Below are 12,787 nucleotides of genomic sequence, written 5' to 3'. Positions count from 1 at the left end.
CCACAACACAGAGTCCTAACCACTGATACGATCGCGGTGAGCTACTCGGACACCTTCTACGGTGCATCGATAAGAATTGGTGAGGGTCGGCAGGGACGTGCCGAATCTCTTCAGCCTCCTGAGGAAGTAGAGGCGCTGGGGAGCTCGCTTGGCCGTGGCGTCTACGCGGCTGGACCGGGGCAGGCTGTTGGTGATGTTCACCCCCAGGAACTTGAAGCTCTCAACCCTCAGGACCTCAGCACCGTTAATTTGAACGGGAGCCTGTGCGCCGCGCCGCTTGCTGACGCCTGCGCCCGCTGATTCCCCACAGATTTGAATTTCCCGCGCTCCACCACCCAACGGAAAACCCGCGCCGACCAGCGGGAAGAGCTCGCGCCCCGGTCTCGCCCGGCGATCCCGCGCCCGCCTCACCGTTCTCGCGAGAGTCGTCTGGCCGGGCGGGGCGGCAGAGGACAGGGCAACGGCTCCAAGTGGCCGCCGAGGGCGAGAGGCGATTCCGTTCCGCCCTCCCTGAATGTTCAATTCCTCCCGGCGGGAAGCAGCTGCCGCTCACCGGGGCGGGGGAGGGAGGGAGGGAGGGAGGGAGGGAGGGAGGGAGGGGCGGTGTTGGACTACAACCCCCAGCATGCACGGCCTTGTCCGGCGCATGCGCGGATCAGATCGGCCGTGCGCACGCGCAAGGTGCCCTCCCCAGCCCGCCCAGCGCGCATGCGCAGCGGCGATGAAGCGTCGATAAGAGGCGATAGGTGAGGTCTCTCGAATAACATCGTAGTTGGTTGCGGCGAAATGGGGGGGGAGGGCGGCCTGAAGAGTCAGCCTGCTGAAGGTGGTTCAGATCCGTTGCGGGGAGGGTTGAGGTTGGACAAGTCGCTGAGCTGGAAGAGTTTGAGAGCAGACGTCGTTGTCTCCTCACGGCCTCAGACCCACCTGAGGACATTGCGCCCAAGTGCATGAAGTCCGGTCACTGTCCCGACGTGGCGGGCCGCTCCTTGCACCGCCCAGCTGCCAGCATGGGGCGGGCGCATGTTCTGCGAGTTTGGTGCGGATTTAGGGACGGACATCAGGCAAGTTACTGCAGTGGAGCAGCAAGCAATCCACATTCAGCAGGCTGACATTTCAGGCCACCCCATTGCTGCCCCAGTACCTTTAGTCTCCTTATTGCACTGGAGGGCGGCGGGGGTAGGGTGCGAAGTGAGGCACTCCACTGCTGTTTTGTGCAGGGGTGCACACCTGAGAGGGCAGGTGGAGCCTGAGTTTGTGTTATGTGAGAGGACAGAAAGTACAGCTCAGGGAACAAAGGCCACAGCGCAACAGTCCATGTTGATGTGCAGACTAAAACCACCTGCAATCTTTCCATATCTTGTTATAGTCATACAGCCACAGAAACAGGCCCTTCGGCCCATCATATCCATGCTGACCATCAAGTACTTATCCACATTAAGGTCATTTATCAGTACCTGGTCTGTAGCTTTCAATGTATTAGTAATTCAAGTGCTTGGCTAGACCTTAAATGTTAAGGGAGTGCACTATGCACTCAATCAGTGTGTAACAGACACTAATCACTCTCTGGAGGAAAAAGTTCATCCTCAGATTCCCCTTTACACCTCTTATTCCTCATCTTAAACCTATGCCTTCTCTTTGTAGACACAATGCTATAGGTAAAAGTTTTCTGCTGTCTACCCTATCAATCACCTCATAATTTTGTACACTTCTATCAGGTCCCTCCTCAGCCTCCTCTGCTGCAAAGAAAACAAACCCAGCCCATGTTGTCTCTGCTGGTAACAGAAATGCTTCATTGCAGGCAATATTCTCTGCACCCTCTCTGGTGTAGTCACGTTCTTATAAAGTCAAAGCTGAGTTTATTATCATATGCACAAGAACACGTTTGCACTGGTGCAATGAAAAACTTGCTGCAGCATCAGTGTGGCAGGCAGATATCCCTCTATTCCCTTCTCCTTAGGTAGCCCATCCTTAAGTGGATCATACTATTTGCTTCCACTATGTCTATTGTAACCATACCTGGGATTTGATGCAGAGACTAATAATTTACAAAAATTACTGGTTCACCTGAACTCAAAACTTGAATTTTTTTCATATTCTGCTTCACTCCTGCTATCCTTGCTGCACTGGGTATAATATCTCAGTGAAAGATAAAAGGCCCGACAAGATGGTATGTTGCCTCCCAGGTGCCAGGGTCCGGGATGTCTCTGATCAGGTCCACAGGATCCTTGAGCCGGAGGGAGAACAGCCAGAAGTCGTGGTTCATGTTGGTACCAACGACATAGGTAGGAAGAGGGATGAGGTCCTGAAAAGTGAGTTTAGGGAGCTAGGCAGAAGGCTGAAGAACAGGACCTCAAGGGTAGCAATCTCGGGATTGCTGCCTGTGTCGTGCGATAGTGAAGGTAGGAATAGGAGGAGATGGCAGTTAAATGCGTGGCTGGGAAGTTGGTGCAGGAGGGAAGGTTTTAGATTTTTGGATCATTGGGATCTCTTCAGGGGAAGGTGGGACCTGTATGGAGAATATGGGTTACACCCGAACCCGAGGGGGGCCGATATCCTTGCAGCCAGGTTTGCTAGGGTGGTTCGGGAGGGTTTAAACTAGTTTGCGAGGGGGATGGGAATAGGAGGAGTAGGTCAGAGGGAGAAGGGGATGGGGAAAAAGTCAGATCTAACAGGTAGAGAGGCTTTGCAGAGGAGGGAGAAGCAGAGTACAGGCTACAAAAGTAGTAAGGCGGGTGGGCTAAAGTGCATTTACTTAAGTGCAAGAAGCATCAGGAATAAGATAGATGAACTGAGAGCATGGATAAGTACATGGAACTATGATATTGTGGCTATCACAGAGACATGGCTGACATCAGGGCAGGAATGGATATTGAATATTCCTGGTTTTCAGTGTTTTAAAAGGGATAGGGAGGGGGGGAGAAGAGGAGGAGGGGTGGTGATACTGGTCATGGACACTATTACAGCTGCAGAAAGGGTGGATATTGTAGAAGGATCCTCTAGAGTCAATATGGGTGGAGGTTAGGAACGAGAAAGGAGCTGTTACTCTACTGGGAGTATTCTATAGGCCACCACCCCCCCCCCCCCCCGGTAGCAGCAGGGATACTGAGGAGCGGATTGGGAGGCAGATTTTGGAAAGATGCAAGAATAACAGGGTTGTTATCATGGGAGACTTCAGCTTCCCAAATATTGATTGGCGTCTGCTTAGTGCCAAAGGTTTAGACGGGGCGGAGTTTGTTAAGAGTGTCCAGGATGGATTCCTGTCAGTATGTTGACAGGCCGACTAGAGGGAATGCCATATTAGATCAAGTTTTAGGTAATGAACCGGGTCAGGTGGCAGATCTATCGGTGGGTGAGCATTTGGGGGACAGTGACCACTGCTCCATAACCTTTAGCATTGTCATGGACAGGGATAGGAGCAAAGAGGATGGGAAGGTATTTAATTGGGGAAAGGCGAACTATGAGGCCATAAGGTGAGAACTTGAGAGTGTAAATTGGGATGACATTTTTGAAGGGAAATGTACTATAGAGATATGGTCGATGTTCAGGGATCTCTTGCAGGATGTTAGAGATAAATTTGTCCTGGTGAGGCAGAGAAGGAATGGCAGGGTGAAGGAACCATGGGTGACGAGAGGTGGAACAACTAGTTAGGAAGAAGGCGGCAGCATACATAAGGTGTAAGCAGCAAGGATCAGACAGGGTTCGTGAGGAATATAGAGTAGCAAGGAGAGAACTTAAGAAGGGGCTGAGGAGAGCGAGAAGGGGACATGAAAAGGCTTTGGCGAGTAGGGTTAAGGAGAATCCCAAGGCTTTTTACTCGTACGTGAAGAGCAGAAGGATGGCTAGAGTAAAGGTAGGTCCGATTAAAGACAGAGGTGGGAAGCTGTGCCTGGAAACTGTGGAAGTGGGTGAGGTTCTCAATGAATACTTCTCCACAGTATTCACCAAGGAGAGGGGTCTTGATGATACTGAGGACAGTATTGGTAAGGGTAATGTTCTAGAGTATGTAGATATCAAGAGAGAGGATGTTTTGGAGCTGTTAGAAAATAGTACGACAGATAAGTCCCCGGGGCCTGATGGAATATTCCCCAGGCTGCTTCGTGAGGCGAGGGAGGAGATTGCTGAACCATTGGCTAGGATCTTTGAGTCCTCGTTGTCAATGGGGATGGTACCGGAGGGTGGCGAATGTTGTCCCCTTATTCAAAATAGGTAGTAGGGATAGTCCAGGGAATTACAGACCAGTGAGCCTTATGTCTGTGGTGGGTAAGTTGCTAGAAAGGATTCTAAGAGATAGGATCTATGACATTTAGAGAATCGTGGACTGATTAGGGATAGCCAGCATGGATTTGTGAAGGGAAGATCTTGCCTCACTAGCCTGATAGGGTTCTCTGAGGAGGTGACCAGGAAGATTGAAGAGGGTAGTGCAGTAGATGTGGTCTACATGGATTTTAGTAAGGCGTTTGACAAGGTTCCGCATGGTAGGCTTCTTCAGAAGGTCAGAGGGTATGGGATCCAGGGAGGCTTGGCCGTGTGGATTCAGAATTGGCTTGCCTGTAGAAAGCAGAGGGTTGTGGTGGAGGGAGTGCATTCAGATTGGAGGGCTGTGACTAGTGGTGTCCCACAGGGGTTGGTGCTGGGACCTCTACTTTTTGTGATATTTATTAATGACTTAGATGAGGGGGTGGAAGGCTGGGTTAGCAAGTTTGCAGATGACACAAAGATGTTGTGGATAGTGTGGAGGGCTGTCGAAGCTCACAGAGGGATATTGTGAGCTAATTGTTTATTGTTATACCATACAAGTCATAAAGGCACATGTCTGTTGAGATAGCTGGTCACTTGTTGGTGTGCTGCAATAGTGGCTCTAGATCCTGATCATTTGGTGGGCAAAAATTGTGTGGGGATGGAATCAGGATGTGTGAGATGATCAGATAGCTGTTGTCAGTCACATGAGGGTCCTACGTAAAGAATTGGAATATTGTCACTTGTACCGAGTTACAGTGCAAAAACTTGTCTTGCATACTGATCAATTCATTACGCAGTGCATTGAGGTAGTACAAGGTAAAAGAATACAGAATGCAGAGTAAAGTGTCACAGCTGCAGAGAAAGTTCAGTGCAGGTAGATAATAAGGTGCAAGTTTATAATGAAAAAAGGTGTGTATGTGAAGAAGGGGATTTGAGTGAGCTGTCAGGAGGGTTGTTGAAGCAATGCTGAGAAACTACTGGAAAGTAGCATGAGAAAATAAACAAACAATTCTTGGATAAGGTGATTTCCTTAAAAAAAAACTTTCATTTTGTAAAGTGAAATAAATCCCTGACAGACTTGAGGCCAGCCAACATCAGGGGATGGAGTTAATATTTCAGGTTGGTGATCTTTCCACAGAACTAGGCAAAGTTAAAAAAACGAGTGTGTTTTAAGTTGCAAAGGAGGAGGACAGGTAGAGAGAAGAGGGGACAAGTAGAGTATAAGAGAGATTGAATGATACAAGTGGCTGTGGTGCCAGCTAAGATTGTGAAGACTTGTTAATCGTAACAGCTCTGTCTGGTGGAGATGTAACTAACAGGAAATGAATAAGAACAGAGGATAGAAAAAAATCCTCTGCTTGACTGCAATACAAATCAATGGATTTGCTGGAAATCTGAAATATAAGAATGACGATGTCAGTAGACTCTGTAGTTATGGGAACTAGGAATATATGTCTGTGGGTTTTACAAGGCACAGTGTGACTTTGCTCACTGCTTTACCCACTGAGTGTAGTGTCTTCAAAGTAGGGAGTTCAGTGGGGGGAAGGGCAGTGGCACAGCTTAATATTAAAAAAATACGTAAATTAATCAAATTAAGACAGGCATGGCAAGGGAGGTGATGTTTTGTAATTGCAGTATGTGGGAACTGGTGGAAATCAGTGATCACAACTTAAGCTCAGAGTCATTGAGTTTCAAATACAGTCTGGACACTGATGCAGCAAGAGGCAGGTGAAGTTACTTGGACCAGTTTTTTCCAGGAGGTGGTCACAACCATTTAGAATGGATGTAGAATTAACTAAACAAGAGGTACAGGAAAAATTGATGACAAGTATGCCAAGATATGGATATCCAGAAAGTAGTATTGGATGAATTTCAGCCCTTGTACTTGTCCAGCAATTCTTGCAGCCTGCGTTAGTGAGAGCAGATACCACAGGTAGGATGAGTAAACTGGCCACAGTAGCATGATACACGTTCATTCAAATTGGCAGAGTGGGAAGGAATGTAGGAGTGTTAGGGGACATTTCAGCAAGGGCAATATATACTGTTCTTTGTGGCCATTATCATGAGAACCACAGGCTGCCTGAACAATGCTGGGGTTAATATGTGAATTAGGATCAGGAATAGGCCACCTGGACTCTTGAACTTTCTCTGTCATTCAGTATGACTGTTGTTAATCTGATTGTAGCATTAGCTCTGCATCCCTGCTTACCCCAGTAACCTTTCACTCCCTTGTTTATCAGAAATCATCCTACCTTTGCCTTTAAAATATTTAAATACTCTGCTTCCACTGACTTCTTTAGAAAGAGAGTTCCAAAGGCTTGCAACCCTCTGAGGGTAAACATTTTGCCCCAGCTCTGTTGTAAGACAGTAACCCTTTGTTTTTAAACAGTGACCCTGAGTTCTAAATATCTCCTTGGGGCTGGTGAGGAATTTGGAATGGGAGGGGAAAGATCCAGTTGTCGTGGTACATGTGAGAACTGATGACAAAGGAGGAGGTTCTGCTGAAGGGGCATGAGAAGCTAGGATCTAAATTAAAGAGCAGAACCACAAAAGAAATTCCTGGGTTACTAGCTGAGCTTTGTGCAAATTGATATAGGATCAATAAATTCAAAATTGAACGTGCTGCTCACAGATTGGTGTGAGAAATAGGCATCAGTTCATGGGGCACCAGCACCAATGATGGGGGTGGAGGGAGCTATTCTATTGGGAGAGGATTCACTTGAATCAGGCAGAACCATTATATTAGCAAATTGAATACCAAAGGTCAAACATAAGGTTTTAAACTAAATTGTCTGGGGGGTGGTGGGGGTGGGTGAAGGGAAAATGTAAAAATTACAAGGAAGGAAGAGACAGTAGCGCAGGATGGCGAAATGGGTATTGATAACCAGAGTTTGTCGTGAAGTGACAGAGCACACAAACATAAATCCAATTAAAGTCAGAGAGGGGAAGAATTGTAAGAAGACAAAATTGAAGGCTCCTTATCTGAATTCATGCAGAATTAGAGCCACACAGCACTGAAACTGGCCCTTTGGCCCAACTCGCCCATGCTGATCAAGATGCCCACCTAAGCTAGTCCCACTTACCTGCATTTGGCCCATATCCCCCTAAACCTTTCCTGTCCATTAATTCATAGAACATAGAAAATTACAGAACAGTACAGGCCTTTCAGCCTACCATGTCGTGCTGTCATTTTATCCTATTCTAAGATCTATCTAACCCTTCCCTCCCACATAGCCCACCATTTTTCTATCATTCATGTGCCTATCTAAGAGTCTCTTAATGTCTCTAATGTTTCTGCCTCCACCACCTCTGCCGGCAGTACATTCCACGCACCCATCACCCTCTGTGTAAAATAAAACTTGCCTCTGACATCCCCCCATACCTTCCTCCAATCACCTTAAAGTTATGCTCGCTCGTGTTAGCTATTTTTGCCCTGGGGAAAAAGTCTCTAACTGTCCACTCGATCTATGCCTCTTATCATCTTGTACACCTCTATTAAGTCACCTCTCATCCTCCTCTCCAAAGAGAAAAGCCCTAGCTCGCTCAACCTATCCTCATAAGACATGTTTTCCAATCCAGGCGACATCCTGGTAAATCTCCTCTGCACCCTCTCTAAAGCTTCCACATCCTTCCTATAATGAGGAGACCAGAACTGAACACAATACTCCAAGTGTGGTCTGACCAGAGTTCTATAGAGCTGCAATATTACCTCACGGCTCTTGAACTCAATACCCTGACTAATGAAGGCCAACATGCCATACGCCTTCTTAACAACACTATCAACCTCCATGGCAACCTTGAGGAATCTATGGGTATGCACCCCAAGATCCCTCTGTTCCTCCACACTGCTAAGTGTCCTGCCATTAACCTTGTATTCTGCCTTCAAATTTGATCTTCCAAAGTGTATCACTTCACACTTTTCCGGGTTGAACTCCGTCTGTCACTTCTCAGCCCAGCTCTGCATCCTATCAATGTCCCATTGTAACCTACAGCAACCTTCTACACTATCCACAACACCACCAACCTTGGAAACATCTGCAAATTTACTAATCCACCCTTCCATATCCTCATCCAAGTCATTTATAAAAATCACAAAGAGCAGAGGTCCCAGAACAGGTGACACCTACCTCCAGGCAGAATACGCTCCATCTACCGCCACCCTCTGTCTTCTATGGGTGAGCCAATTCTGAATCCATGCAGCCAAGTCTCCCTGGATCCCATGCCTCCTGACTTTCTGAATGAGCCTGCCATAAGCAACCTTATCAAATGCCTTACTGAAATCCATGTACACCACATCTACTGCTGTACCTTCATCAATGTGCTTTGTCACATCCTTAAAGAATTCAGTCAGGCTCGTGAGGCACGACCTGCCCCTCACAAAGCCATGCTGACTGTTCCTAATCAGCCTATGCTTCTCCAAATGTCCATAAATCCTGTCTCTAAGAATCTTCTCCAGTAATTTGCCCACCACTGAATTAAGAGTCACTGGTATGTAAGTCCCAGGGTTATCCCTACTCCCTTTCTTGAACAAAGGAACAACATTTGCCACCCTCCAATCATCTGGCACTACTCTTGTGGCTGGTGAAAATGCAAAGATCATTGCCAAAGGTGCAGCAGTCTCTTCCTTCACTTCCCGTAATAACCTTGGATATATCCTGTCCAGCCCTGGTGATTTATCTATCCTAATGTTTTTCAAAAGTTCCAGCATATCCTCTTTCTTCACGTCAACATACTCTAGCATATCAGCCTGTTGTACGCCATTCACACAAATGTCAAGGTCTGGCGAATACTGAAGCACAGTATTCATTAAGGACCTCCCCTACCTCTTCTGACTCCACGCACGTTTTCTCTTTTATCCCTGATCAGTCCATCCTCTAGTCATCCTTCTATTCTTCACATTCGTGTAGAACATTATGGGGTTTTCCTTAATCCTACTCGCCAAGGCCTTCTCATGCCCCCTTCTAGCTCTCCTAAGTCCTTTCTTAAGCTCCCTCCTGGCTACCTTGTAACTCTCCAGAGCCCTGTCTGATCCTTGCTTCCTAAACCTTAGCTAAGTTTCAGTCTTCCTCTTGACAAGATATTCAATGTCTCTTGTCAACCACGGTTCCTTCACTCTACCATCCTTACCCTGCCTCAATGGGACAAAACTATCCAGAACCCCATACAAGTACTCCCTAAACAACCTCCACATTTCTGCTGTGCACTTCCCCAAGAACGTCTGTTCCCAATTTACGCTCCCAAGTTCCTGCCTAATAGCATCATAATTTCCCCTCCCCTAATTAAATACTTTCCCATACCATCTACTCCTATCTCTTTCCAAGGCTATGGTAAAGGTCAAGAAATTATGGTCACTGTCTCCAAAATGCTCTCCCAATGAGAGATCTGAAACCTGATCAGGCTCATTGCCTAGTACCAGGTCCAGAATGGCCTCTCCTCTAGTCGGCCTGTGCACATACTTTGTCAGGAATCCTTCCTGGACACAGCAAATTCTGCCCCATATATCTCCTTTACACTAAGGAGGTGCCAATCAATATTAAGGAAGTTGAAATCACCTATGACAACAACCCTGTTATTTTTGCACGTTTCCAAAATCTGCCTCCTGATCTGCTCCTCAGTGTCTCTGCTGCTATTGTGGGATCTGTAGAATACTCCCAATGGAGTGAGTGCTCCCTTCCTGTTTCTGACTTCCATCCACACTGACTCAGTAGACGATCCCTCCAGGACGTCCTCCATTTCTACAGCTGTGATACTGTCCTTGATCAGCAAAGCCACTCCCCCACCTCTTTTACCTCTGTCCCTGTCCCTTTTGAAATATCTAAACCCTGGAATATCCAACAGCCAAGTCTCTGTAATGGCCACAACGTCGAAGTTCCATGTACTTACCCTTGGTCTTAAGTTCATCACCCTTGTTCCTGATACTTCTGGCATTAAAGTAGACACTCCAGCCCATCCAACTGAGGAATGTTGGGTCTACTTGTACACTAAATGCACCAACCCTAACTCGGGTTCCCATTCCCCCTGCCAAACTAGTTTAAACCCTCCCCAACAGCTCAAGCAAACCTGCCCGCAAGAATATTGGTCCCCCTCCAGTTCAGGTGTAACCCGCCCCTTTTGTACAGGTCATACCTTCCCCCACTGATCCACAAATCTGAAATCCTGTCCCCGTACCAACTCCTCAGCCACGCATTCATCTGCCATATCAATCTATTTTTATCCTCACTGGCGCATGGCACAGGCAGTAATCCAGAGATTACTACCCTTGAGGTCCTGCTTTTCAGCTCCAGTTCCCTAACGTGGTCTGTAAGGAGCTACAGCTGGATGCTCCTTGTACAGATGTAGCTATCAGGGAGACTGGAGGCCTCCCAGAGCTCCCACATCTCACGAGATGAAAACACCACTGACCCTGGAGCCATTCTAACTATTCTAGCCTGGCGAAAGGAAGAAATGAAGAAAGAAAGATTGAGTTTGGGAAAATCAGAGATGATGTTCCAAAAAGATTTAAAGCTCTTCTGGGACATGATAAGGTAGATGCAGGGAGGATGTTTTTCTTAGTTGGATCGAAAAGAACAAGGGGTCACAGTCTCAAAACAAGGGGTTTGTCATTCAGGGCTGAGATGAGAAGAAATCTCTTCAAGAAGATGGCGAATCTTTGGAACTCAAGGGTTGTGTAGGCCAAATGCAGGCAAATGGGACTAGCTCAGATAGACATCTTGGTCGAAATGGATGACTTGGGCTGAAGGGTCTGTTTCTGTGCTGATTGACTCTGTGACTCAGTCACTGAGTACAGTATATTCAAGACTTGAGATAGATAGTTTTTTGGATATGAAGGGAATCAAAGGATGTGGGATTAGTGCAGGAAAGTGGCACTGAGATAAAGATCAGTGAAATTCTTATCAAATGGCAAAGCAATTGAGAGAGGCTCAATAGCCTGCTCCATTTATTTCTGGTGTTTTTGAATACTTAGTGGGTTAGGCAGCATCTGAGGAGAGAGAAAAACAGAGTTAACTTTAAAGGTTAATGACTTTTCATCAGAACTAGTCAGTTCTGATATAAACCTGAAAGGCTGGTTATCTGAAATTGTTGAATTCAGTGTTGAGTCCTGATTCTGTTCCTCAAGTTGACATTGCACTTTGTTGGAACAGCCAGACTGAGAGGTCAGAGTGGGAGTTGGATGGAGAATTAACTAGAAATGCAGTTATCCTTGCATACTGAATGAAGGTGTTCTGCAAAATGGTCACTTAGTCTGTGTTTGGATTCTCCAGTGCAGATGAGATCACATTGTGAATGTAATGTAGTATACTGAATTAGAAGTTCATGTGAATCTCTGCTACAGCTGGAAGGAGTGTTTAGATCCCTGGATGGTGGGAAAGGAGGTAAAAGTAAGGTGTTACATTCCCTGTCATTTGCATGTGAAAGTCCTGTGAGAAGGGGAATGATTGGTCGAGAAGGAGGACAAGACCAGGAAGTGACATAGGGAACATTCCCTTTTGGAATGCTGAAATGGGAGGGATGATGTGTCTGCTATTGCAATCTCATTGCAGGTGGTGGAGGCTGCAGATGATGGTCAGTTGAATGTAGAAGGTTGAGGACAAGGGGGACATACTTTCTCTTTGTGGGAGGAGAGAGAGTGAAAGAACTAGAACGGGAAATGGAATAGAGGTAATTGAGAGACTCATCAACTACGATGGAGCAAGAACCATGGTAATGAAAAAAGAAGACTTCTTGAGAATACTGGTGTGGAACAAATGTTAAGAAGCCTGAGGTCCTGGGAGAATAGAATAGAATGCTTTTAGGAAGCATGGGTGAGTTGAAGTTTAGTCATGATAACTCTGGGAGTCAGTGGGACTGTAATGGAAATTAGTCACTAACCTATCCCTGGCAAAGACATTTGTTCTCACTGCTTAAGGAGGAAAAATATTGACAATAGGGATCAAAGGCAAAATAGATGCTAACGATTCTTGTGGTTTTTTTTGCAATTATTTGCTTTTAAAGACAGGCAAATGAGTGCACAATATGTGCTCTCCTCAGAATTTTAGTAGGCAGTGCTACAGTAACCACCTGTAATCACGTTATGTCTATTTGCTTTCTCACTACTGCTGCTCTTCAGATACCAGGCAGATGTAAATTTGATGGTGTCCTATGGTTGGCAAAAAAGCTGACTGCTGTTGTTGCAACAAGCTAAGGTATCTTTTCATTCTCCCCATTGAACCATCTTGACTCATCCTATCAAAGATATTCCCTTTGTTCTAGACATCCCTGCCCCACCATCTTTCCTACTGAAAACTGACTTACATTTCTGTTTTCCCTAGTTCTGACGAAGGATCTCAGACCCAAAATTTGATAGTTTCTCTTTCCACAGAGGCTGCCTGACTTGCTGAGTTTTTCCAGCATTTTCTGGTTTCATTTCAGATTTCTAGTATCTGTAGTTTTTATTTATTTTCAATATTTCCTTATGTACCCAACATCAGGTTAACTGTGCACTGGCCTCTACTTAGTAAAAGCAATAAAGCTTTTTAATTTATCAGTTGAAAGCTCTGCCATCAGT

General features: G+C 46.2%; 1 protein-coding gene across 6 annotated transcripts in view; it reads left to right on the top strand.

Moving 5' to 3' along the window:
* The first annotated feature begins 628 nt into the window (after window positions 1-628).
* Window positions 629-12,787, top strand: part of sec22c (SEC22 homolog C, vesicle trafficking protein) — an 81,190-nt gene continuing 69,031 nt past the window's right edge. For 4 of the 6 annotated variants that reach the window (XM_052015575.1, XM_052015581.1, XM_052015579.1 and 1 more), the window contains exon 1: window positions 629-746. The gene's annotated coding sequence lies outside the window, so the exon portion shown is untranslated. Of the gene's footprint in view, window positions 747-11,863; window positions 11,944-12,787 lie in introns of those variants that run through there. The other 2 variants (XM_052015576.1, XM_052015577.1) reach the window with 2 other exon arrangements.

Source organism: Pristis pectinata, chromosome 5 (assembly GCF_009764475.1).
Source record: "Pristis pectinata isolate sPriPec2 chromosome 5, sPriPec2.1.pri, whole genome shotgun sequence".
Classification (NCBI taxonomy): domain Eukaryota; kingdom Metazoa; phylum Chordata; class Chondrichthyes; order Rhinopristiformes; family Pristidae; genus Pristis; species Pristis pectinata.
Note: the sequence above shows the minus strand (reverse complement) of the source record. Positions and strands in the feature narration are given on the sequence as shown.